Source organism: Phalacrocorax carbo, chromosome 16 (genome assembly GCF_963921805.1).
Source record: "Phalacrocorax carbo chromosome 16, bPhaCar2.1, whole genome shotgun sequence".
In the NCBI taxonomy this organism is placed as follows: Eukaryota; Metazoa; Chordata; class Aves; order Suliformes; family Phalacrocoracidae; genus Phalacrocorax; species Phalacrocorax carbo.
The window spans coordinates 4,883,292-4,911,239 of NC_087528.1; the positions used below are offsets into that span (position 1 = coordinate 4,883,292).

The window sequence follows — 27,948 nt, forward strand, 5'->3', positions numbered from 1 at the left end:
CTTTCTGAATTGTTTGTGTTTGCTTATAGTGGAGTTAAAAATTATTGTGGATGTACAGGCCCTGCAGGGGTATTCCAAACCAGAGGACGGGGGACAGTTGTGGTTGTACAGCTGGTTTACGACAAGGGTGTCTGAATTAATCTCTAGCCTCTGTCACAGCCTTTCAGTATGACCTCAGGGAAAGAGCTAATCACCCCGTGCACTGAAGCTGCCACTGTTAAAGAGGGCCCCCACACAGCTTTCCCTCCCTGGCATGTGTCGTGCCTGTGTGGGTTGGATGCGGGGTGGGTAGGCATGACTGGCTGGTTCTGTGCTCATAGCAACCTTTTCCCATGCCTTTGATGCAAACAGCAATCACTGCAGGTATGTCCACACTCCTGGTTTAAACGTTTCAGGACAGAGACATGCACAGAGAGTGGCACATCCTGTGAAGAAGCATATTCGTATGAAGGACATGTTAGTGCAGGGCCAAGGGACTTGCAGGCACAGCAGAGGGCTGGGCTGGCCACACTCCTTGCAGGGGCTAGCTGTGGTCCTCTAAGGAAAGGCCAGGGCAGTGGCGTGGCTCCCTCATCTGCAGTTCTTTAACAGCTCAGTTGCCTAAAACTACATCCTTAGGAAGGCAGCTTGCAGCAGTGCGGAGAGCCCATGTGGCTTCTGTGCGGGGCGATGACTCATGGAGCTGCCTGCGAGATGAGTGTATCTGCTTGTCATTCAGTGAGGGGCAGGGACCACTCCGTGCCACCCATCTTGATACAGCAGCACTTCTCAGAAGCTCCTTTTGTGGGGATGAAGGAGATTAGTCACAGAGTACAGTGAGTGAAGAATTCAGACCTGCTCCTCGGGGAATAGCAAACGCTGCAGTGGGAGGAAGAGAAGTCAGGGCTCGATTTATCGATGGTCTTTGATCAAGCAATCGTACAAATGCTTTTTGTGGGGAGGACTGTGAGTTTAAAGAAACTTAGTTCAAAGGCTTCACACATCTGTGGTAACAGCTGATGGTAGGGTCAGATCCTTGTAGCTTCGGTTCCTTGTTTGAATGAATGTGTAGTTCAAGTAGGGGCTGTCGTACTTGAATGGCGGCCAGATGAGACTGCTGCACCTCATCAGCTCTCCTGCTGTCCAGAACTGCTTACAGCAGGGTGTCTGCAGGACATCAGCTGTGGCTCAGCCTGTAACCTCTCTGGCTGAAAAGTGACAGGATTTGGCTGGTCTGGCTCTTCTCCACTTGCAGTATCATTTGGGAGATATCAGAGGAGAGTCTTGCCATTTAAATCAGCAGAGCTCCCTGGGGTCAGTGCTGGGATGGTACATCCTAGTTAGGAGTCTAGCCTGTCATTGTTTAAGAATATAACAGCCGTGGCAAGTAAGAGGTGTGTCCCTTCGCTCCCTTGAGCAAGAGGGTGGTCCAGGAGGCCTATGGGGAGCTCCTTGAGTGTAATGTATTCTTGATTAGATGGTTTGGGCTTTCCAGGGCCTCCTGCCTTGGAGAGACACTGTGTCTGTGTACTCCATGGTAGTATCCATGTGGATATTCCTGATTACTCCCTTGCAGCCTCTTGTGATGACCTCAGGAGTATAGAATTGCTTGGTTCTGAGTTGCTGGGCCTGTTCCCTCAGAGAACTGCTCTGTGTCACCCATATAGCCTGTGCACGTGAACCATGATCTTCCTGGCTCAGGGGTGCCAGTTGCCTCTGAACTGTGCTTGTGCCATGACTGATGGGGAATTGTTCTGGGAAAGATGCAGAATAGAGCACATCCTTATCATGTCTTGGCCCAATTCACTGTAATACTTGTTTCCTCCAAGGCTGCTTAGGGATTCCTAACCCTTTTTTTTCCCCTTAGAGGAAAATGTGATATTTTAATAAGAGAAACCAGCGTGGATATTACTTGTTCCTGATAGATGCCCACAAAATGTGGTTTCCTGTTTCCCTCATTCATATCAGTGTGTAAAACATACTCCATGAGGAGACTGTCCACAACCACGGAGAAAGTCCCCTTTCATCTGCACCTCCCTCATGCTTCTTGGAGTGTGCTTGTGCGTGTTAAATAAAATGTCAGGCTTGGTCAGTTCTAGCTTAGACTGGTCTGCTAAGTATTCAGACCTCTCTGTCTTGACTCCCTTTATCTTCCCCCTGCTTTCTTTCTGTTCCTTCCTCTATTCTCCAGTAACAGTGCCACCTAATTAGGTCATGGATTGTTTCAAACTCAAAACCTTTCAGGAGGTTTTCCAGTAGCTGTGGGTTTTGTTACTCAAAGCCACTTGTTCTGCTTGCCCAGCTTTCCTGCTTTGGGCCTCTCTTAACTCCTCCTAACACTGAAATATCTCTTATTCACATGGCTGCGGCAGTAAAAGACATGTAAAGCTCTATAACAAGCTGCTACTGACTCCCCAGGGAGCTCCCAAAGAAACATTTTACTCTGCAATAAATCTGCTTTTCTGCATTCCCTACTGTTTTATTAATAGGGATATTTTCATGAGGAGAAGATTCTCACGTGAAGCCTTCTGCAGCCTCAGCTGCTGCTCTTCTGTGGAGCCCGAGCACTGCCTCTTGCTTGCAAGCGCTGTTGGGAACCACATCTGGGTAATGACACAGACATTGCTGCTTTCAGGGTGAGACCAGCCAAGTGAGGGGTCAGTGGCACACGTCAAGACCTGGGAATATGGCCTTTAGATCATATGAAACAGACCTAATCCAAGGTCTGGTTGGCCCCAAATTTTACTGTATCCAGACTCAAAGATCTCATTTAGCTACCATGATTTTTCCCTACAAACAAGTTCAATTAAGCCAGAAGGAGTCATTCCAAAGGAGATGCTGGTCAGTATAAGCAAGAATGGCACAACTGCGTTGTTTGTAGCTGTAACCAAAATCTAGGAAATGCCAGATACATCCAGTTCAATCTGCAGCCAGAAGTCTGCGACAGGATGGGCTGGGAATAGATGCAGACTGTGCAGTGGGTATTTGTAGGACATTCCTACCTGCTTGCCTTGGAACAAAACAGTAATTGTCTCCTGGTCTCTAATAGTGGCTTTGAAAAATGCAGGTGGTTAATACATGGTCCCAAATTATGGTTGTGAATTACGGTACCTCTGAATATTCTTAATAGCTGTATAAATATCCAGACCTTCTAAAAATTCAGATGAAAGAAGGGCTGATAATTCAGAATGATTAAAAAGATTTCAACTTTTCTTCAGAGTTAATTGAGAGCAAAGACTGCTGCCCCCACTCACTGCACAAATTTCAATTAGGCTGACAGCAGAGCTGGTCACAGTGGCTGAATCTGGCCTGTAACAAATTGTTAAGGGAAATCTTTCCTGTTTCAATCATTGAACCTTATTAAATCAATTTCATACAATGTTTTAGTCATTGCCTTTCATTCATGCTCAACTAAAGCTACTTTTTCATAGCAATCGGTGGCAACAGAGTTTGCACGCTGGAAATAACAAGACTGGCTTTGCCTGGTCATGTCCTGCATAAGAGGCTGTCCAGAAATTTTCACCCTGAGATCTGCTCTACAGAAGAGGGGCAGGAGGTGCTGCCTCCTTCTTCACCAAGAAAGGTACCAGTGCATCCAGGTGAGATAGTGGTATCTAAGTTCTTAGCCTTAGTAAACATTTCACCTGAGATGTTTTGTAAAACTTTGCAAAGTGAAGATCGCACATAGCTATGGAGGGATCACCTTGGCTGGCTTTTTTCCTGTGACATTTTTCTACGTTGCTTGCTAAATGTGGCTTAGCAAAAGAACGGAAAGATGATAGAAGATGAGAAATGAATGAGGGAGACAAGAAAGGGACGTGTGAAGGAGATATGGGTCAGGGGGCAGTTTTTCAGTGCAGTTAGGATGTCCCATATATGAGCACCACTCCTGCCTCAAGAAACCTTGCAAGGTAGATTTTTCAGTAAACTTCCCGGACTAGTAGATAACGTCTCTTTTTTGGTGCATTTTTTGCTCAAATTTGTACCTGGGGTTTGTTGTGCCACCTCTGATTTTTTAGAGATTCACTTCTTATTTCTTAATCACCTCAAGCACTTAAATGCAGTGGAAATTTGGAGGAAGTCAAGAGTTTTGAGCTCAGCCTCTCCTGCTGTCTGGGATTGAAATGGGTCAGCCTGCAGGAGCTCATTGAGACACCTTTTTCAAGCAGGACATCCTGTCAGGTTTACATGGAAATAACAACTGTCCTGATTCCTGATCTCCTTTTTTTAATTATTATTTTTATTTTTTATTGCTTCATCTCCCTGCTGCCAGCAGCACATCAGAAATCAGGGATCCAGGCTGACCTCCTGGAGGAAAAGGCATGCTGCCAGGGAAGTAGATCTCAGGTCTTTCTAGAAGGAAGTGTCACATTACCAGCTGATTAAACAGGTCTGTCAGAGCCTAAAGCGTAAAGCGCTGAGCCCAAAGTTGTAATCCAATAACTGTCTTAAGAGGAGCCTGCATAGCCATGGGAGGAGTTCCCAGGTGACGGCAGTGTCTGCAGCCTGAAAGGAGAGTCCCCTGGGTCTCGTGCATTCCTCTGGGCTTCAGGTGGAGAAACTCGGTTGTTGCTGTTCCACTTAAACTGCACTTTCCAGAAGGGACTGAGGGGAGGATGGATCACACAGCTCAGAGCATGCTACGGTTATTAAAAAGGCTTTGACTGGGGTACCTTTAGCTCCGGCTACACAGGCACCTTAACAAGCTCAGCAAACTGCAGCCAGGTTGTGAATTGGTGTTCACATTGACATGGGGCTGTGGAGCCAGGTGCCAAGAGGGGCCCTGTGCTGTGGCATCGGTGGAGGCTGCGTCTCTTCTCACCTGTGGTCTCTGTCTCCTGGGTGCCTGTGCCAATAGCTCCTGGTGCTGCGGTGTGGGTATGGTCTCTTGGAGGAGCTGTGCCACATCTCTGTGAATGCCTTGAATGTCTTAGGGCTTTGGAGTGGCACAAATGTCTGCGTTCAGTCAGCTGAAGCCAATCTTCAGTCATGCTGGACATTAGTTAGGAATGACCGATGACGCTGATCCGTCCTTGGGCTGTCAGTGCTGCCTCTGCCTGCCTGGGGCTGAGCCACCAGGAAGGAAACAGAGCAGACGCCCCACATCAGGGATAAATGACAGCAGGGGCCCTATATGGACACTGCAATTATTTCCTTCATATACCTTTTGTCTAATTGTAAGATGTGTGATTGCCATAGAGGGGACCACCTACTGTTATACTGTGATTTGTGAAAGCCTTTGAACTTGTTTTTCTTGAGCTTTGGTCACTCAAATGTAAAATAGAAGCAGTTAAAACATGGGAGAAGTGAAAAGGTGTGTGGAAGACAGACATATAAGGCTAGTCTGAGCATCCTCAGAGCCAGCTCTGCAGAGAGGGTGGAAGAGGAGGGCAGGATTATCTCTGGAGTGAAGGGCACTTTTCCCCTGAGACTTACATGAAGTCTTACACCAGACTTGCAGTTTCCATGTTGTTTCCAGGCAGAGCAGTTGTGTCCGCAGGACAGGTATGAATGCAAACTCTCCTGGCAGAGCTGTCACTTGGCCATGTTTCTGAAGCATTTACTCCATATCTGTTGCTGTTCACAAGTGCATGAAAATGCCAGAAAACAGAAAGAGCATTTATTCTCTGTGAGCCTGAAAGTAAAAGTTATTCCTGTCAAGCAGGGGCTAGTGGCATTCAGCGTTGTAGGCGCAAAACAGTCTCATAGGACACACTTTCCATTCCTCTTCAAGCTTGGTGGAAGGAGGTTACCAGAAGTTTCCAACCCCATCTCCCAGTCTTGGAGAGACATTTAGCCTGCCTGGAGGAGCCATGGCTCGCATGGTCAGCACTGTCCCCAGGCAGGGCAGCAACAGCACCTAACAGGCAAACCAATTCAAACCAATGGAGATGTTCATGAAACATAGTTGGGACTCAACGCAAGCAAAGATAACAGAATAAGGATGCTGAGGGCTAACGCAAAATGTATCTTTAATGAAAGGAAGGTTTGCTACTGATGTGAGTAGATTTTAGACCAGGCTTTGGTAGAAGTGCTGGTGCTCACTGGTTTATTGTGGGCTGCCTGTATCTGGTGGCCAGCTTGCTTTAGCATATTTGGATGTCAAAAAATCCCTGCTTTTTCCAGGAGCAGCAAATGAAAAATTGTTTTCAGCTGAGGAGCTCTGTGATGTACTTTATTCAGGCCTTGGGAAAACTTTCAGTTTTGATGTTAACTATGATTTAATGATAAAATGCTAATATCACTTGGGAAGGAAAGACAATTGGTCCAGTCAGTCGCCCTCACAAATAACTGCTGTGCTGTGTGCTTGGAAGCCAGAGTACTGCTGTCGCTCCAGATAGCTGCCTGTGGCTTAGTCATTTGTCTGAGCACCAGTGAAGAAAAACACAGATGTAGAAGGAAACGCATCCTCTCGGCCATAGCAGAAAATTAATCATGTGAAATACTCTCTCCCTGTAGCTGCACATTGCTCAGGGAGGAGTGAAGCCAAAAGTGTGAGGAAAATATTTCCTGGGTGAGGGTAATTTTAGTCCTGTGCAGCATCCATCCTAGCAAGGCACTTCATCAGAGCCCTGGGGTGGCATTGCAAGAATGGGGAAATGAGCATCCAAGTCCTACCTTTGTCATGGTTTTCTCCTCTGAGTTTAGAGAAGTCACTTGGAGGTAGTTTTAGGGCTGGAGACCACCCAGGCGGGATTCCCACTGTTCAGCAAAGCTTTCAAGTGTTTCTTTGAGCTTTTACCACACAAAGATGGAACAGAATCAATTAAAGGGTGCAAAGCAGGTGTCTGAATACCTTTAAAAGCCACAGCCTCTCTGTGTCAGGTTTCTCTGCAGTGAAATGGCAGTAGCCACTCTGTCCTTTCAGTGCAAGTTTTATGAAATTAGCACTGATAGTATCCAAGCCGTGTTGCCCTGAAACATCTCCCTTGCTCTCTTGCATTTGCCCTGCAGCTCCAGACAGCACCTCCAAAGGGCCAGTTGCTGAGCAAAGCTTCTCCTGGGACAATTCGGGGAGACCAGTGCAGCTGTTTGTTCACAAAACGGCAGCATTGCACCTGAGCAGCACAGAGCCACCTGTGCAATAACCCCAGATTCCCCATGTCCTTTCTGGTGCTCTCTGTCTAAAATTGAGCTTCTATTGCAATAAACTTGTGATATGTAAAAACTATTATGACGATCCCAGAAGCAACCACAAACTACAGATGTGAAATCCTGACTGCTTCCAGTTAAACACAAACAATAGGTCCATTTTATGTCAGCTGGCATTTGTCGAACTTATCACAGCTTATGTTTACCACAGTGTTCTTTTGGGAACCATTAAGATTGCATGTGTAACCTAGGGAAATGGCCACAAGAATCGGATTCAAAATATTTGCATTGCTTGCAGCCAAGGTTCACAGCATGGCAAGGTCATTTCACCATGTTGGGTTTTGGGAGGTGTTGGTGTAGCTGTGCTACAGGTATTGAGCTGGGAAGTAAAGACATGGCAGAGGCAGAAAGTGACCGGGACCCCGTGCATGTGCTGATCTACTCAGCAGCCACTGCTGAGGCTGGATTGCGTACAGCCATATCTTCGCTCCCCTTTGCTGCCCACTTTTTACTCTCTGAAAGGTAACAACGAAAGACTTGACTTTATTAGAGACATTTGCATTTGTGATGTTTATAGTACAAAGCCAGGTCTGCCTACTTAACTACATCATGAGTTAATCCATTCATTTAAATAGCAAAGTCTATTTCTGAGTTGATCTACGCTAGAGTAATTCCAGGTTAACTAAGCTGCAATCATTTAACAATCCCAGTTATAAGAATATTCTATAAGAATATAAGAATATTCCTGGGTGCTGGGAGAGAGATAAAGCAAGGTGGATGGGAGACACACCTTGCAGGTAGTCAGACCAGCAAGAATGCTTACAGACCTTACTCTGAAACAGGAACATGAGGCTGGAAGGAACTTGTGGTGGTATGTCTGCATATTTAGACAAACACTAGCCTCACAGCTAGAGTATTGTGGTTTGTGTCAAAGCGGGAAGTTTGAAAAAAAGTGCTGATGAAGACCAGGCTAATAGCCCAGTACAGACTAAAAATACATTGCATTTGTCATTGTGAACATTTGCACTTATTAATAGCCAATATTAAAAAAGCCCTCTGAGTCCATCTCTTACAGTTTCTGATTCAGGCACTGAATGTTCAGGGTATTTGGTAGGTATTTGAACATCTCTGCCTTGGGAAAGATTTTTTAGCTGATTTTAAAATGATGACAGAATTTTTCTGAAATTTGTTAAAAACACTTCACTTGTTCAGGTCAATAAATCAGGACCAAATTCTTACTGTTACACCACTGTCTTGAACAGTGGCTGAGGAGTACTGAGATCAGAACTGGATATGAGTGATGAATCCGGCCTTATATCAGCACGGTTAGGAATATAGCCACCCTTTATCAGTAAATCAAGGACTTGCATGAAACACAGTGAGGTCTCATACCAGGTGAGTGATTAATAATATTCAGGTTTTGGATAGCGACTTATGAAGGGGGATAGCAAGTGGATACAAGATTTATATGCTGGGAAATCTATAAGGAAAAAGGCCCTTAGATTTTTCAAGCTTATCACAGGACATCACTGTTGTGGGACATAAATCTAAATGATAGTGTGTGCATCTGATTGTTAAACAATTACCTCCAAGTGATAGTTCAGTATGGAACCGAAGGGGCTGTATGCTGCAGCCACAGTAGCGTGACACATAGCCGAAGGGAATGTCTTCACATGACCCATCCAGTCTCTTGCAGTGAACAGACTGCCGCTCTGGCTTTGAGGAGCCTGTTGCTGTATTAGAGCTGCCATCACTTGTGTTGTTCCAGGCAGCAAATGCATTTGAGGGTGAGCATCTCCTATCAGTTGTTCCCATGCTAGTGACTGGTTTGTTCTGTTGATTGACAGCTGTGATAATGAGGTTATTGTGAGGAGGCAATCAGTGCATAGAAATGTTTTTATGTCTTGTGGTCTGGGATCTTGGGCTTTTTGTGTCCTGACAGGCTCTGTCTCTAGTTGACTGGGCCAGAGCAAAGGGCAAAACATGAAATAACTGTACAAGAAAAATCCCTGTTGCTTTCTTGTCTCTGCATTAGGTGGTTAGTTTGCCATAGCCCTTGTAGAGCTGTTTGCTGTAGTATCAAGACAGTTTTCTAAGCCTTTTTATGTACCTTTGGAGTGAAAATACCTGGGGAGCAAGGCCAGTGCATTGGTTCCTATGAACAACTCATTGTTTATAGATGCTCCATTTCTAAGTAAATCCCCTTTGCTGCTCACTCTCTTGATGTTCACTGAACTCTGTTGATTTAGCTCCTAGTTTTCATGCAGCTGGCTTATCGCAGTACAGTGCTGTGCCCCCAGGGAGCCTTGGATTTGCCTCTTGGCTGATAGCAGAATAGAATACTGAGAAAGGGATCTGATGACTGGGCAAGGGTGGCGTGGAGGAAGAGGGCGTAATTCTGGTTGCAACATTTGGCAAAAAAGTTTTCTGCATGTCTTCTCTTTTATTCTCTGTTTTTGTCTCACTGGAGGTGTGGAACGTGGCTTTCCAAAGCACCACTCTCACCATGCAAAAATTGTTTTCTTTCTCTCTTTCCACTGATCATCTCCTTATGCATCTATGAGTTGCCAAAAACCCCCCAAACCAGCAGTGGCTAGCAGCTCCTGTCTCTTGGAGACAAGATTAAAAGCCACCAAAATGAAATGCCATAGACAGTATTGAGTTGTCATTCTCTGGTGCTACAGAAAATTAACTTGCTGAATATTCCTGCTGTGGTGCAGAGCTGGTGGAAGTACCTGGCTTGCTAGATTTCCGTATGAATGCAAATGGGTGGTAAATAGGAACCACAAACCACAGAGGTAAAGGAATGTGCTAGGTATGGTCCCAGTTGGAAACGGGATCGTTTTGATGTCTATACCGAGTTGTTAAGGCTAGAAAGCAATTCGTTTCAGCTGGTAAGACTGTCCACGTGTGACTTTTAAATTAAAGTCTGTACGTTTCTTACTGATATTGGACTTCCCTCTGTGATATCCAACCATGCCTCTGAAATGCTTTATAGGCATTACTTATAGAAAGTAGCAGGCTTTTTCCATTCATGTGTTAATATTTTGGTGGTTGCAATTTTTTAGCCATATCCAAGAAGGAAAATTCTGTTTCTGGATGAGCCCATTCCTGACTTCTTGCATGACCTAAGATCCTAAACCCAAAAGTAATCCTGAACCAGGCACATACAAATTTGCAGCAGCTGCAACTGAGATTATTTTATTAACCTTAGTTACTGAAACATGCTTAACCTGACAAGCCAGCTCTTCTGCTCACAAATTTTGCACTGTCTCTCAGTCAGAAGGAACTGAAAACATCTGGTTCCTCATTTCATGAAGCAAAGAGCCAGGAATCTGCCGGGAACTGAAAGACAAGGAATGCAGCAGCTGAGTGCCACAGCATCACCGCAGTGCAGTCACAGGAAATGGACCGGTTCATGTCTCTCTCGTATCCATGGTGATCTAGGGACTGCAAGGGGCTGGGGTGTTGGGGTCTGTCACACTGTGCTGTCACCATGCACCCACAGGTGACAGTGGAAGGTGGGAGCTCAGCTGGCATGGCACTGCAGTGCTCCACTGCAAGAGGTTACAGATCACTGTAAGACAGTGGAGTCCCCGAGCCCCTGATGCAGACAGATCTGCACCAACTTAATCTTGTGAAAATGGTCAAACACAGCAAACAGTTCAGCTCCTGCACTTCATAACCTTCTCATCCCTCTGTCAAACAACTCCTGTTTTAGCCTTGATGGAGAGACCATAGCTGTCAGTGCCAGGGCCCTAAGTCAAGGCCACCTTGTTCCTGACGGGTGTGTTTTCCCTGGTGACAGCCAGCTTGTGGCATTGGTGGCATTTGGCTAGATTACTAGCTCAGTTTAAGGAACCCCACTTACTAGGTATGTGCTACATGGAGATGGCACTGGAGTGACAAGACAGAGAAGGTTAATGGCCTTGGCTGCAACTTTCCAAACAAATAAAACTTGATGTGCAGTGTGATTTACCTGATTTAAATCATATGCAGTCTGGGGGCCTGGGATGTGTCAGGAGTCTTAACTAAAAGACATTTGCTGTCATACAGTTTGGTGTCTTTCGGGGATAACAGTTGAAAAATGCTTTCCTTTAGCTTCCGTGTCCCAACTCTCCCCAAGTTTCATTGTCTTTTCTAACTGTACGTCTACCTCATTCATCTGCTAAAAACCAGGGCTGGAGACAGGAGCTTGCATTAGGCAGACCCATGTGCAGAGCCAGGAGGGTACTTCTGTGGCCTTCTGTGAAAGAGACTATAGAGTGCAGGAGAAAGTAATGTCTATGTTGCATTAAAAATCAACATTTTTATTACAGAAGTTTTCTTTTGAGACAGAAAACCATCCAGTTTAGGACAGAAGAGGGAGGATCAAACATCCTGCAACCTCTGATCCATCATCATATGTTGCATGGTCATGTTATCAGCCTAAACACTGTCCTGGATTTGCCAATCTCCGTAAGCACAGATGTGCTTTAAGCACAGTGGGTTCATTGTCCCAAGAAAAATTGAAGGGAAGTCTTGAGTGATGTCTTTTTATATAGATGTTGCTGCTAAAAGCAAATTCTCACAGCAAGTAAGTGCAGATTGTTTCTGTTATTGATTGCCACGTTCTCTGCTTCATTGAGACCACATGGCCCACTTTGTTTTTGTAGCTGCCTTTTATTAAAACTGACAAAGAGGTATCAGCATTTGAAAAAATGAGTCTTGAGAGTCCCCTGGGCAGCATTTTCATGCTGTAAAGTGATACTGGCACATTTGATCCACAGATGCTTTTAACACACTAATAAAACAAAAGCCTTCCTTCCCAGGGTGGTCTTCTACACTACAAAGCTTTCTGATTTTGTCCATGCTTAATGGGCCAGACCCAAGAAATGGAGGGAACCTGCAATTCCTCCTACTGTGCTCTCAGGGTTTGGTCCTGTGTTGTAAACTGCAGAGAAAATTCCAATGTGTATAGCTTTTCAAAGTATATTTTGCTGCTTCATTGAAGGTTCCTAATGTATTTTATATTCACATGGGTTATCTGTATTGGTTTTCAGTATTCCTGAGACTGGCAGTTGGAAAGCTTTCATCCTTATTACTGGTGACCAGCATTTGCAGTTCCTACTCCTCTCCTATTCTTGTAATACCTGACTTCATAAGCAGACAGTCAGAGCTCTATCTTAACACAACACAGAAGATTTTTGTTCTGGAGTTATATCTGAAGATATCTAAAAAAGCTTAGATCTGAGATATTTCATATTAGTATCTATCATGAGTGGAAATGTTTGACCTCAATCTGTCTGTGCAACAGCTCCTGATCTGTAAAATGGGAATACATTTCTCTCATTTTGAAGAGGCTTTATGAAGATGAATTGATCTTTGCAAAGCACTCAGATGTCAGAGTGATGAACACCACAGAAAAGCTTGGGGGGAAATAAATAGTTCTGTCTACAGAGCAGGCTGTTAGTAGTAGCTGTAAATAAGATATGAAGCTACACTTTGATCAAGGGGACTAAAGCAGATATTGAATAGTTGCTGATAAACTGAGCACCATCCAGCCTGCGTCCTGAACAAATCCAGACCAGAGGGAAATAGCATGTGATGGTGTGATTAAAGAGATACGTTAATGCCAACAAGCAACAGGACCGAAGTGAAGTTGCACTGTGAGCTCAGCACAGGCTTTTCATTGCTTTAGGATGCTCTCTTCTGCAACCTTGCTGTTAGCCGTGTGCCATGTGAGAAATATTAGCCACTGGCAAGCATGAATTATTCCTGTCCTGGCCAGATGATTCTTCTTTTCCTTTCCTCTGCTAACAAGTTATATTATACCAAGTAGCTTAAAACCGTGTCATGAAAACATGTTCAGAACTGAAACTACCAAAAGGTGCATTCTTCAGCCAGCAGCCTGTCTTTTACAGACCATGCAAGGCAGAATCCAGCAGAGCTGCATGTCCGTCAGAGGGGCTGTCAGAACCCCCTGCTCCATCCATATCTCCAGACTTTCCTCACTACTCGCCAGTTGCTTGCCAGGTAAACCAGCCAACAAAGCCTACTGTCACTGCGCCACAGAGGAGCTGAGTTGATTTGCCACAGCGGAGACAGCTGAGTAAATGCATTTGCATCTTTTTGGTGCAATGTGGAGCTGCTTGGCTCCATCTTGGTTTAAGCTCTGAGGTGGTTGAGGGATGCTCACAGTTTCCTTGCTGTCTTCTGTGCTGTCATCTGTGAAGCGAATGAGTCCATGCCTTCAGCCTGGACAGTCTTCCCAGCCCATTTCTAAAGGACAGGCTACATATTTTTCCCTTGAATTTGCTCATGTAACCTGTCATTTTATTTTTTATTATTGGGCATTTTGACAAAGGCTAAATAGAATAGATTTTTGTAGTAGAATTTTGTAGTAGATTTTTGTAATGCTTTTGACAAAGGTGCTTTAATCGTGGATCACAGCTGCTATTATGAGACATGTTCAGAGCTTGATATGAAAAACCTTATAGTACAGTTGCAATGATGAGCAGAAAATTGCTTTTCAGAGGGGTTGTGTATCCTATTCCATTATCTGGCCTCTGGCAGCTCTTGACATCTTGTCCTTCAGGCTTTTGGAGAGGAAGACAGATAATGTCTCCAAATGCAGCCTCATTAAACAACCAAAATGTAACCTACCAATGGCAAAGAGTTTGCAGACAGCTCATCTCTAGAGAGAGCGATGGGTAAGGCCCCTGAAATGCCTTTATACTATAATTGCATGCAATAGGGTTAGGTCCAACTTCATTATAGGCCCAAGGAATTGATGCTAATGGGCCCTCAGCCAGCCCCATCCTGCCTCCAGTGCTTTCGTCTGTGCAGAGACCTTCTGTTGCGAGCCCTTCGTTTGACCTGTGCTGTTTGATCTGCCAGGCTGCCTGCTGTATTCCTGAGGATACTATACAAGCAAGCACTCTGCTTTTATTAATGTTAATGGGGATCATAGGGAGAGCAGATCCCCAGACTATACAGCCATGGCGTAGTCTAAAGGGCTGCTTCCTTACTTGCTAAAATAAGCCTCTCTGCAAACTTATGGGGGTCTTGTTTTTTGGGAGTGAGAGCAGGGGTTGAGCTGAGCCTGCTCCACCCAGCGCAATGTTCCCGTGCAGCTGTAGTTTGAAGATGAACTCCTCACCTTGCCCAGGGATGCAGGGATAGGAAGGGCAGGGAGGAAACCGCAGAAAGCTCTGAACAGGCTGTTTGCTGTAAATGTAGCCTGCTTCTTCCCCATACCCCCAGTCTCCAGCTCAGCAGCTCCACACTTTTCCTGTGTTCATCCTACCTTAGCCTCCTCCTGAGTCCCCTTTCAAACAAGTAATGGGAACAAACTGTAGTCGGGAGAGAGTTCATTCTGCCCTCCCTCTGTCCCCTTTTACCTACCTCAAAGTCTATCTTTGCCTATTCTGATTGTAAGATATTTGGGGCAGGGACTACATGCTCCCTGTGTTTCTGCAGAAACTAGCTTAATTAGGGATCATTCTTGGTTTGTTCTGCCATAATAAAAGGGATTCATAATAATACTGTGGCAATTCACACCATTCTCATTACATTTGCCTCAAAGGAGGCACTCCAAAATCAGCTGAGAGTAGATGAGAAGGAAATCAGACCAGCTGTAATTACTAGTCTGCGATATCTCATTTTGAAGCAGAGCACTTACATGCAGTAGTAACTTGGCCAGCTATTATTGTAGGGGAAAAATCCCCACAAAAAGTATTTTTATATAAGTATCAGTGTGAAATAGCCACTGATATTCATGAGAGAGCACATGATTAAAGGCCTTTGAAGCATGATTGGAGTTGCCAGTTTTCATGAGATAATTAAGATGTGGGTTTGGTATACACATTCTGGTGATCTCATTATCTTCATTATTAATTAGTCTCTGTTCTTCACATTTCAGCTTCAGTTTCTTGTCATTTGGGTGACTAGCCTGTGAACGATGTGTTAGTGAGATTCAGAGGAAGGATTCTGCCTCTGGAACAGCAGAGGAGGTGCCAGCCTTTGTTCAGAACTGCTTCAGAAGAAATTGCAGTGCTTTGTACAAGATCAGCAGGTTGCCCTGCCACAAACCCTTTCAACAACGTACCTGCCCGGCGTTTCCTGGCCAGGAGCCCCTGGTTTCAGCAGGCGTTCTGGCTGCTGCTGCAAGTCAGCAGTCATTGCTATTTAGGCACTCAGCTACGTATTAGCAATCTTCCTTTAAGCACCCAAATATTAATATTTTGCCCAAATTTCCTCTGGCATGCTTCTGCAAGCAGCTTTTTCAGGATGCTTGGCATTATTCCTCTGTGGGGTCTGGCAGTACCAAGCATCCTTTTGCCAGTGTAGCCATCTCTTTTCTTTCCTGTGGTAACAGGGACAAAATTCTACTCTCCATTAACAGAAAGGTAGTTGTCGCTATCCTAACCTCAAACCCTGGACAGGACTCAGAGTGCACATACTCTGCAAATACCACTATGTACAAGTGGGTGTTTGGCAGATGGGATTTAGGAAAAACCAAGATCAATTAAGATGGCAACTGAGTGTGAGGGAGGGCCCTGCTGTTTCCAGGGGCCAGCCTTTATGGCACTGAAGGAGCACGTCTGCCATTGTATGGCTTTCCTTTGAAAAGCAGAAAGTCTGCTGTTGATGGAGTCAGAAAATACCATGCTCACGAAGGTCTTGGTGTGCAGATCCTATTCATGCAAACTAAGCATGAAGCCTGGAGCATATTTCAATGTCTGTGGTCATCTGAGCTATTACTAACCTGCAGAGATTCCTCAGCTGCCTGAAATCATAACAAGAGAATAGACCTCCAATCTCATGGGAAAAACATACCATGCAACATCTCCTTCTGTGGCGCTGACTCATTTGAGTTGCAGCTGCCAGTCTTACCAAGCAGAAGCTGCTACCCTGGGCATTTCATGCAGACACGCTGCCCTCTCTCCTCACCCTCGCTGCCCTCAGGCATGAAGCAGTTGAAGGTCTGTGCCATTCCCGATATAGTTCTCATTCCTCCAAGAGAAGGCAGTGATGACCACCTGCCTGCCCTCAGCCACAACAGCGTGCACTGCTTTTCCCTTTGTAGGAAGCAAATCATAAGTCGTATTAAACAGAAAATTATCACTTTACCATGAAATATGTAAAAAAAAATGGGTTTTGTCTCAATGGAGATCAAAGCTGGCCTATAACAATCTCCACTTAGTCAGGCTTAGCTTTAATGAAGTCAGAAATAGACCTGTATTGTAGCTATGGTTATTACTTAATAAAGTTTGTATACAGTCATTCCTTAATAAGAAGTGATTGTCTAAAACCTGCACATTTTCTAGGACCTTTACTGAGGAACGCTTCTAACAATGAGGCATTTATGCCTTCTCCATCATTACTGTGTAATAAATGGCAAAAGCCCTGGGTATTACTGAGTAATACCTTCAGCAGGTGCACCAAACAGCTGTACTTATGTTCTTAACATCTCTATTATAACATTAGTTTTCACTGTTGCTGCTTTATCTGTTAAGCATTTATTTTACATTTTTGCTTGTCACAAGCTATTGCAAATATAGCTGTGTTGGCTAATCATTCTGTATCAGGAACTGTTTCACAACGTGCTGTAATACTGCCTGATCAGGGTAGCAATACACACACTTCTTACTTGCAACTTTCAGGAAACCATTAAAAATGTACTGTGCAAGTAATTACTTCATCTATGATTGTTATTTATTCTGCAGTGAACCCTTGACATACAACTGTCTCTTTCAAAATGAATACTGAAAGGAAAGCAGATTTTAGAGGCGTCCTATTTAATAAGCAGTGAAGTCGTCTGTCCCCAGATCTGTCATGTAAAAATTGCTTTCCCATTCCATTAGATGAATGACTAGAAGGAGGTCTGGGAGGTGTTTTGGATCCCTGTTACACCATTCATTATCAGCTCCCCAGCAGAGCTCCCGAACACGAAGGCTCCAGAGCCCCGCTGCCACCACAGGGAGCCCAGGGTTTGCTGGGTCCCGCGCGTGTGTGGGGACCTGCCCTGGGAGCTGCCCTGCGAGTCCGAGGGCCGGGAGGACGGCAGTGCCTGTTGGCTGAAGGAGCGCTTTGCTTTCATCTGTTGCTGTTATGCTTTATTACGCTAAACCTAAGGCATCTGCCACCCTCCAGTTCTTCCCTGTTCAGCAGAGAGGGAATTATTTTCATTTTCTTTCGATGAACTGGGTAAAGGTCAAGTTCAGTGAATTGCTTTAAGCTTTGTGTATAAGAATTGAGGTTAATGAATTTCTTTTGCTTTTTGAACAACAGTATTTTACAATTAGAAGGCGCTGGGTGCGATGAAAATGAGGGCGGGCTTAAGCAATACCTGCAGCACGCAACGTTAAGCTGGTAGATGGGTTTGAGCAGAGCGGGAGCTGGTGAGCTTGTCACTGCCCGCTTTGGTCTGTTTTCTTATAACTTCCTTATCCTCTGCTCCAAGTAACTCCTGGGCCTCTCTGGAAAGCGCCCTCTGTTCGGGCATGGTAAAGTACACAGGATTTGAGGATAGAAGTATAAAGTACTTAAATGATCTTTCAGTTGGCATCTCTGTACATCTGCGTATGAGCACTGTCACTAAAGTACGCCACAAACAGCTTTGTGTAACTCTTCTGAAATACCCAAAGTTAACTTTAAAATCGTGTGTTGGAATATGGCCAGATCCAGTGGCAGGGTTGGGAGGGAGGTGCTCGTCTGCAGGCAGAGTCCTGCAGGACGGTGTTTCCTTCCGTGTGTAACACTCCAGTGAAAACTGTGACAGTCCGTAAGGGCAGTTTGGCTCCTGGACAGGAGTTTTGCAGAAAAGGTTTGTTAGAACACCACCCTCTGGTTCTGAGTCCTCCACTGCAAAGTCACAGAACCAGATTTTATTTAATTTTTTGTTAGCACAGACAGCACAGCAAACACAATTCTTGTGAGGTGTTGCAAAAAAGGAAATTACACAACTTCTAAGAAGTGAAGTGAGTTTAAAATACTGAAGTCAGTGTGAGTGTTCTCTGCCTTTTTGTTTTGCTTTTCTTTATCTTGTAACTAAAGGGATTAAAATCAAGGACAAAACAGACATCACTTCCTAATAGGATCCGTTTTTGCTTTGTAGCACACCGAGGGTGTTTTAGACTGGCATCAGTCACGGGGCGGCTGTACAGGAGTTTTATCGTCACCCAGTTGTAGGAATGATGGCACTTGAGGCAGGCGAGGTTGTCCCCAGTGAACCCTGGTGTCCCCCGAGACCATCCCCGCTGCCCTTGGGGCCCTGTCCGCCAGGGCAGCCCCTTCCCCATACGAGGAGTCAGAAGCCCGAGGTCGGTCTGTAAAAACTGCTCCCTTGGCATGTCAGGCGCCCTCCTCGCAGACCCACCACCGCGGGAAGGGGCTGGTTGCCCCAGGCACCGGGGAGGGAACGGGTGGGTGCGCCTGCCCGGGGTGCGGCGGCGCTTCCCCTGCCCGCAGCCAGCCCCGCTCAGTGACCTGGTACCCACCAGCCCCTTCTGAACAGGTTTCTGGCTGCCTTAGGTTTGAGCACAGGTAGATACATATACATATACATATACATATACATATACATATACATATACATATACATATACATATACATATACATATACATATACATATACATATACATATACATATACATATACATATACATATACATATACATATACATATACATGTATGTAATTAAGTGGGTTTTAAGACACGTTCTCAGGAACGCCAAGCAGCCTCCTCTTTTACCAGTTGCTACAGGTAATTTTGAGCAAAACCGAGGAATTACGACTAAACCCACGGGCCGGGCCGCGGCAATACCGCGCACACGAACCGCCGGACCGCAGCTCCTCCCAGGAGGAACCAACCGCAACCCCCGCCTGGGACGGGGCCGTGTGTGGCCGTGTCAGCTCACCGGGGGGGGGGGGGTCCGGACACCCCCCGCGCCCCGCGAAGTGACGTCCGGAACCCCGGCACCGGGCGGCTGCCCCGGACCCCCCGCGTCGCCTGGCAACGGCGGGGCGGGCCGCGCGCGCCGCCAACTGTTGCCGCCGAGCGGGGACGCGCCGCCGCCGCCCTCCGCCCTCCGCCCTCCGCCCGCCCCCTCTGCGGGCGGGGACCGGGCGTGGGGACGGTACCGGCCTCCCGGCGCCGGGCCAGGTGCGGGCAGCCGCGAGCGGGAGGCGGGAGCCAGGAGCCAGCTGGTGCCGTCGTGCGGGGTGAGGAGGAAGTTTGTGGCGGTGTTGGGGGGTTCCACGCCGCAGCGCCGGCGGGGCGGAGCGGGAGGCTGCGGCGGGAGAGGAGGGGGATCGGTGGGGCTGCTCCAAACGGGCGTTTGCAACTGGACGTGGGTGCGGAATTGCACCGGGCGTGGTGTGTGCAGGGTCGGGGGTGGGAAGAGCATCTCTGTGACCTTTCCGCTGCGGTTATCTGCATTTTCATGCTTGTACAGCGCGTTTTGAAATTCAGGAAATACGCAGGTGTACCGAAACCGCGCTGGGTTTTTTTTTTTCTTTCTTTCTTGTTTGCTCAGGGAGGGGTTTTTCACTCCAGAGCGGTGTACGGTGAAAGGCTGGGCTCGCTGTGCAAGTAAGGAGGTCCTGGAGAGCTCTGGCAATACTCTTTTATGGGGAAAACGCAAAACCATATGTGGCTGTGTCTCGGCAGCCATGCGCGGTGAAATGGGGGTGTCGGGGAAGAAGGGGATGTCTTCCTGCGTAGCTGAGCCTCGTGCAGCACTCAGGTCTGTCGCCTGGAGACACCTGAGTACCTGGGCTTTAAATCTTTAAGAGAAGAAGAGAGTACTTTTTAAGGGTGAACGCAAGCAAGGGGCTTGTGCTGTGTCTTCTGTGGCACTGGTGATGTGTTTGGATTGCCATTGCTTATTGTTGAATGTTTTTAATACCCAACTGTGGTTCTGAATGCATTTGCTGGCTCTGGGATGCTGGTGACATAGCCAGGAAAAAACGGGTTGCGGTTCATATGTGGCTGTCACGAGAGTCTGTTCTGTAACTACAGATCGTATGAAGCCCTCGTGTGGGACCTGCGTTGCCCTAACGCAGTCGGTGATGCGGTTCTGCCTCTGATGTGCTTAACTGAGTGGCGCTGGGCCTGTGCTCTGTGTGCTTGGCAGCGTAAGAAAGCAGTCCTCAGGAGAGATCTTCCTCTGAAGTGTTCAGTGGTGGGAGCGTAGGAGATGTTAACAGTTCTTGGTCTGGAGTTGTCTCTGAAATGGAGACGGGCAATTGTGCTTTTCTGTTACGCAGAAGTGACCTATGGCAGCGATCCCGGGGCCGTCCTCGCTCCGTGCCGTGCTAGTGCTGATTTTTGGGTGGCAATTTAATGTTGCTGCTTTGATAGAAGCAATAAAAATTCATCCCAGCAGATTTATAAGGTTAGTGGCTTTGGAATTTGTCTGGAAGAGACCTCATGTTATTTGTCTGATTTAAGTACTTATGTTAAGGAGGAGGGACGGATGAGCGACTGCTTCAGAAGTAGGTTCGGAGTGGGGTCTCTGAACATGGACTTCATGGTACCTGTATTCAAGCTCTTGTACCAGTATAATTTGTGATTCTTTTGGTCACTTTTAATATGTTATCATAGCTGCTCCTGTTAAACAGTCTTACCAGTCAGATGGCGTGCTGAGTGTGGGGCTGCTCCCCAGTGATGGGACTGGACTGCCCTTCCCTAATAGTTTCTTGTTTCTCAGTAAGATGTGAGGTGTGAACTTGTAGGTGATGCAAGTGACTTTCTGTGACCTGTCTGATTTCTGGGGAGGGGGGAATAGCATGGTGTCACCACCAGATATGTGTAGTAGTGTGGACTATTATTCACACAACTGGGTACAGGAGGAGAGTGTGGAATTTCTAGTGGCTGTTTGTCACCATCTGCCCAAACTGAGAAGAGCTTGAGCTGTTCCCATTGCTAGATGTGGTAGCCTTCAAGCAGTTTTAAAACCTCTTTTAATAGGCTTCTTTTAACTTTATTATTTGAAGAATTACTGCAAACAGCAGTAAATCTCCCAGAAGCCACCTGACGTGCAGATGTTTCTTAGCTGTGGTTGCCTTGTCAGAGCTCTTACCACCACTGTGGTTGGGGGATCTTAACCAAGAGCAAAGGCTGCAAAACAAAACACTTTCCATGCCAAAATAGCAAGAGGAATGGAATAGCTTTGCTTCAGTTATTGATTAACCAGTACATGTGTTGAGCATACCTTGTTCTGAACTCTTTCAGTCTTTGAATACAGTGTCCTAGTGAAATATTTTAAACTGTTACAAAACTCATTGTGGGCTGCTGCTGAGTTAACCATTATCCAAACTTCAATAATCTCAAATGCTCGCCAGGTTTGGGTAGCTGACCCCCTAAATTCTGAATTGCAGCGTAATAATGTAATTCCTTCTGATCTTTCCGTAGTCATTTAGGTTGATTGCCGCACTAAACGTGAGACAGGCTCTGTGAGTGCTTCCCGACAACATAAAACAGTACTTTGGGTGCTGTGTTGCAGCTAATATTGCTGATTAGTAGTGGGGGTCTCTGGATATGGCTCTGCTTTGAATCTTGTTTTCAGTGTGCGTACTAATGTTGCTATAAATGATTTCTTCTTGGTCCCTGTCTGTTATATCTGTGCAGGTTCAAGGGTAGAAACGTCTCCTGCCTGTGCATAGCTATAACTCTGAAATAAGCCATGTTTTGTATTTTACCATATAAGTGGAAAACCACGGTCTGCTGAATGTGCCAGAGTTTATGATCACTGGGTTCTTAATTTGTGTTTGTCATGTGCTGAGCACTATGATGTGCTTGGCAGACTTCAAGAAATAATAAAGGGGAGCCCTTCAACAAATAAGTGTGTTCACTTCATTGTAAAAAAAAATAAAAGAGCAGCTATGTGAGAGCCTTTCTTTAAAACTAAATGAAATGCCTTTTATAAACAGATGGGGAGACTGACAATTTTTAAAAATCACTGCTTGCAAACTTTGCTGGATAAAGGCTGCAATTCCAGTTATTCCTGCAGCAGAGACGCCTTAACCTGTGGTTTGCCCAGCCACCAGCTGAAGAGCAGCCAAGGTCCCGGAGTTCCTTCCTCCTCCTAATGAAGAGCTCTTCAGAGCTACTTCAGTATTTCTTAAACATGAAGTAAATTAGTTTTTAGGCTTGTCTGCATTCAGACTGACCAATGAGCTCTGGGAAGTGTTTCCATATAAACTAGAGCAAAGCCACATCCTTAATGCTTTCCCTATGCTTGCCAACGTAAACTACTCATCATCAAGCATGGCTGGATTTCTTACTGTGCTGGGGAAACTCAAGATCTTTCTCTACCTCTTGGGGTCTGAAATTGCTCATATTCCCCAGTCATTCCTTCCCTCTGGAGGCTGCAGTGTAATCTGACCCGGGTGGGTGGGAAGACAGAAATACGATTTGCGAGGCAAAAATCTTATTTTCTTTGTTTTTTATTTAAATGTCTTTATTTACTTGTGTTTGCTGGAGGCCAGCCTTGCAGTAGCATAGAAAAGAAACGCAAATATTATAGTTTCCAAATTCTTTGGGGGAAGGGAGTTTGACCAGGGCTCCTGTAAATAATTAGCTTAGACATAGGCAAAACTGTTCCTGCCTGGGACAGCCTCTCCCTGTTCTTCACGCTGTTTGTGCCTAATGGTACTCCTGGTACCTCCAGCAATGGTCTGGAGTAGCACTAAGTTGCTCAAGGAGCTCTTCACCCATGTGCCTGCAGCACCCGCAGGCAAGTATGATGCAAGTTTTTTGCTATTTACTGAGTGCTCAGATGGGTGACCTTGAGGCTTGTCAAGGAAAACAAGTTAGTCTGTGAGCTCAGCTGCCTCCTGAGCAGCAAACACCAGTTGCAAAGAGCATCTTGTAACTGACAGACTTGGTTAATTAAGGACCTGAACTGAGAAGCAAGTGCTGGACTATGCTTTAGGCTTAAAATAAAGTTTTTTCTTTGCAAGCAGCCTCCAGCTCTCTTTGACATGGCATAGATGTTCACTTGTAGTATTGCTTCAAAAAAACGTAATCTGAGTTTACTTTGACACTTGGTCTTAAGGCTGGGGTGTCTTTGGAGTGCCTTTAACTATGAACCGCAGCTCTGGGTTTCCTGTGCGTGAGGAACATTGTGACATCTGGCCTGCAGTTGGCCGTATGGCGCCCAGGGCACAGCAGTCTTCATAATTTTGTCACCAACTGTCCATGCCAGCATTATGGTAAACGCTGCTGCCCACGATATACTAGTGCTGCCTTCACTGGCCCCATTGCCCAAAGGGGCAGGTTTAACAGGGGCAGGCCTGAGCATCGGTCCCAGGAAATGATCCCTGGTAAGAGTTCGACATCTTCTGTCCTCCCTCCCTGTTATTGCTGTTCTGACTTTAGAGATTGTCTCATCTCAACGCAAAGGCTTCTCAAGAGGGTTGATTAAGTCACATTTATTATCTGCTGTGCAGACCTTTTTAGGCAAATATCATGAATAATGTTTTTTTTCAGTTGTATAACAGCTTCTTAAAACCAAGGGCTGCAGCACCCCAGTGCATGCTGCAAAGGGGATGCCAAGCTTACCACAGCTCGTTTCAACATACAGCTGCCTGAGCTGGGTGCCCTGCCCTGGAGGAGGGGGTGGCAGGCGGGTGCCTGCTACGGGCTGTCCCAGCAGTTTGGTCTATGGGGAGGGCTGTGGTACCAGTCTGCAGAGATCTGGCAGCTTGCAGTCAAAAGCATTTCACACTAGGAAGAAAAATAAAGTTACCAGAAACTTACAGTATGGTCTCATTCCTCCCCTTAGTGGAGCGGATGTTTGTGACACAGCATACCAGCGTGGTGCCACTTCGCACCTCTTTTAGGTACGTGAAAGAGAATGGAAACTGTCTTGTAGCTCAGAGCTAAAAGTGTCCTGGTCAGTGTTGGAACAAGGTGCCAAACGATCTGGTGGGTTTTAGTCTGAACTCCATGGCTGATGTGCTGACCATGCCCACGCTAATGGTGAAGGGAATGTCCTCTTGTTCCTAACACTGCGGACTAGGATGTTTTCTTCTTCTGCAAAGGGATGCTCTCTGCTTTGAGCCTCCAGTGATGGCGGCTGAGCATATGATAACCCAGTAGCAGGAAGCAGCCCAGTGGTGGGATGCAACTTCAAAGTAATGGGAAAGAGCCTTTTCTTTTCTCCTTTTTTTAAAACTTCCTTTGGAGGATCAAATTAGCAATCTGCTAAAGTCTTTTAATGTTAAACCTTTCAGAGCATAAGCAATGACCTGTGAAGAGGAGTGCTTGGATCTAGACCCTGTGCATGATGAGGTCTGGCATGTCTATTATGGCCAATTAAAGTGACAGGTAGCAGAGTGTAAACACTCCTGGCTCCTGCCATTCCCTGGCAGGCTCCAGGCTGCACGCTGCCTTTCTCCTCTGCTTTGGAAAAGGCACGTCAGTTTAAAGTTTTATCCAGAGCACAAAGCGGCCTTTCAGAACCTCTGTGCCCTCTGCTCCTGTGGTTCAGCATGAACAGCCCAGAAGCTGAAGCTTGGTCTTTCAATCAAAACCTGTTGTCTTTGAATTGCATGATTGTATGAGATACAGATGTTATCTTGCAAAGAAAACAGAGGCTGGCAGTGCACTGCAGCACAGGCATAGCTCGCCCTCTGTCTGGGGACTCTCCACCAGCTCGCTAGAATGCTGTCCAGCACTCCATCCTAGATTTGGATGTTAGGAATAAACTTGCCCCTAGAAGTCCCTTCCATCACCCACAGCAGCAGCATGTGAAGCTTTGCCTTCAACTGAGCTTCAAATATTAATTTGAGTAACCAAACAGCCAGAGAAAGCTATTGCATTGAACGAACTAACCTGTGGCCTTAAAATAGCATTTTATTTGAACAGCTTAGTAAAATACCCGTGCTCTGCACACTGGTCTTGAACTCAGAGAGGTTTTTAAACTCCCAGCTATGTGGGGAGACTTGGTGTTCTTCCATGCTGCAGCAGGAGGTTGAAGCAGTTTCTATGACTTCTTCCCTCCCCCATCAACCTACCTGCAAGCTGCGTCGCTGTGCGTGGCAGCCCCTGCTCTGCCTTGTGCTCTGCCGCAGCTGCGTGGGTGGGAGCTGGCAGTCACTCGCTCGGCTTCCTCACGGACGCAGATGCGCAAGTGTGGGCTCACTTAGTGCTTCTGCATTTTCCTCTTACGTAGCCTGTTTCCAGTCAGATCAAAGGGTCGATCAGCATCTCCCCACCTCTGCCTGACAACTGAAAAGGAAAGAAAATATGTTGGGGGACAATCTGTGCTTTAAAAAAGTTCATAGCCCGCTTGGTGTAAATATGCAAACGTTTGTAGAGGAGTGGCGCAAACACGTTGGTGAGAAATGCTTCACACCCTTCTTCGTTACCCCGTAATTAGGAGGATACTTGCCTTCCAATGCAGTGCCTGCTTAAGTAAAGATGAGAGAGCCTGTGGATTTTCTCTGTGATGGATGTGCAACAGTAAGTAACACTTCATCTGAGGCCGCCGAGCCTGGCACGCCTCCACGTGGCACCTCCTCCCTTCCCGTTGTGGTGAGGTGACTTTTCCTGCACTTTTGCTGGGAAGCAGCTGGGTGGGGAGGGTGCAGGGGCTCAGAGTTGCGTCTGTGCCACAGCTAGCAGATTCAGCTTGTGGGACGGGTGCAGGTCAGGGGAATGATCCTGCTGAGGGAAATGCCATGGCTGACATGCATGTGGCATTTCTTGTATCTGGTTGTGTGTGATGGCTACGGCTCCTGCTAGTCAAATTGCCCAGTGGTGGGAGACTTGGATCCTCTTGTCTTCCCTGTCTCTGGAATACTGGGAGGCTGTCTAAATGTCAGGGGTGCTGGTGATTTGGCTGTGATGGGTGTGAATTTTAACTAGGCTTGCTCTTCAGCATGAGTGTATTGATGTAGGCATGTCATGCAGCCTGTCAGCCAAGTTGCTAGCTTTCAGCTGCTTTATGTGCAGTTTTCAGGGATTGCTTCCAACCTGGGAAAGTCCAGCCAGGTCACTGCAGGGCAAGGCAGAGCTGTATTCCCATACTCACCTAATGCTGACGCGGCTTTCCTGCCCCACAAAGATCAGAAGGAATCCATGGGAATCGCTGTCTCTGGCTCCTGCTTCTGTTTGGGGTGGCTGTGCAAAGGCAGCCTGTGCTTACTCATCTGGCTTCAATGCAGCCGCACAATTGCCTCTTTCGGGGCAGGGAATTCATTAGTTTCTGTGAAGTGGCCGTGGATCTTTGGGCAGCAGGTGCTTCTATAGAGCAAACTGTTGCTGAATATTCAACAGTTGCTATACAAGTGTCTGGCTGACAGCCTGTGAAGCACTTGGAGTTATCTTGAGCATCCGATTAGATAAAGTGCAGAGTACTTACTGCTTTAAAGCTGCCGGCATCTCTGTTGTGTTCGTGGTATTTTAATGTTCATTGGTTTGGTTTTTTTTTTTCTTTTAATGTGAATCTTCCAAGATCATAAGCAGCAACTTCATCTCTTTTGACTCAGCCAACAAAGAAGGGAACTGCCTAGCAGAATGAGAAGCACAATGATTCATATTCAGGTTGTCAGAACTTCATTCTCTTACTGGTTTCAGCTAATGACATGTACACTGGAAACAAATAAATGACTCAGGATAGAAGTGTCTCCTAATCTTTAACATACTGTTTAAACTCAAGTTAGGTCTTTTAAGGCTACCTGAATAACACTTCTTCCCATACTCTAATTTTGCATATGAAGTTCTGTAGGTATCTAAACTATGAACGAATAATTTGAGAGGTTAAGCTGTGCAGTCAGCCTTTTCTGTCTCTTTTTTTTTTTCTTTAAGAGTTTAATTTCCTTAGGTGTGGTCTGTAAGCAGCTTGTGCTAGGTGGCATCGTTGAAGGTTATGCTCCTGTCAGAAACTGTGATCACCGAACAATTACAGCTTCAAATATCTTATAGCTGTAGTCAGCAAGGTGTGGATGCCTGTATATTGTTTACTAGCAACACGCCCCAGTTCTCACTTCTTGTAGCAGCTTTCAAAACCTGTATTAGTTGTTTTAAATGTGCTCTGTCTTTTTTCTTCTACTGGTTATTTCAGCCACAGAAGGAAAACTTTTCATTAAATGTGTAATTGTGACAGTTGCACTGAAGACTGGTTTTACCAAAGGAGCTGAAAAGACACCTTGATGATGTTGTCCAAGTCCCATGCTTTACAGGATTTCTGTGCATATCAGAGGTGTTCTGGTGCCTAGAAACACTGCATTATTAGGGGTGTAGCGATTCCCCATCCCTAAGCTCTTAAAGCTTAATAACTATGTAGTTATGTAGTAAAGCTTAATAACTATGTAGCATGTAGTTCCTACCCACAGAAAACAGTCATACAGCCTTAGCACGGTGGCTGTCAGAGGTCCTAGTTTCTGTACATCTTGCTGAAACAGTGATTTTTTTTTTTTTATTTTTATTTTAAGCACTGGTTGTAGGTGGACCTTGAGCACTTAAAAGCATGGACAGCCGATGCAGCTGCTGGTGTTGAGCTCTCAGGCAGGATTTTGTGTTGTGCTGCATGCTTTGAAAGGGCTGGGGTCTTCAGTGTGTGATTTAGCTGCCAGGTACTCAGAAGAGCAGCTGCGATGTGCTTCCTAAATGTCCAATTTGTTTGTGCAGGTCTGTGGGGTAGGTGCCAGATTTCTGGAGAAGAGAGGGGCTGGCAGCCTGGGACGTGATGTGCTGCGTGGCATCCGCTTTCCCCCCTGGGAGGAAGCAGTGGACAGCAGCTGAGGGCGAGCTGCTCAAAGGACGTTGGCTGGGCCATGTTCTTAATTTATTGAGTCCCCATCAGTCCCTGAGCTCCCTGCAGCTCCAGGATGGCATCAGCAGAAGGGTGGACTAGCTTCCAGGAGGGGTTCCAAATCT

The 27,948-nt window shown here is 46.1% G+C and overlaps 1 protein-coding gene across 5 annotated transcripts in view; it reads left to right on the plus strand.

The window, feature by feature from the left end:
- The window catches only part of RAB11FIP4 (RAB11 family interacting protein 4), a 125,053-nt gene that overhangs the window by 78,934 nt on the left and 18,171 nt on the right, over positions 1-27,948 (plus strand). The window contains exon 1 of one of the 5 annotated variants that reach the window (XM_064466794.1): positions 19,173-19,280. The exons of 2 other annotated variants lie outside the window; for them this stretch is intronic. The gene's annotated coding sequence lies outside the window, so the exon portion shown is untranslated. Of the gene's footprint in view, positions 1-19,172; positions 19,281-19,591; positions 19,659-27,948 lie in introns of those variants that run through there. 2 more of the 5 variants (XM_064466795.1, XM_064466796.1) reach the window with 2 other exon arrangements.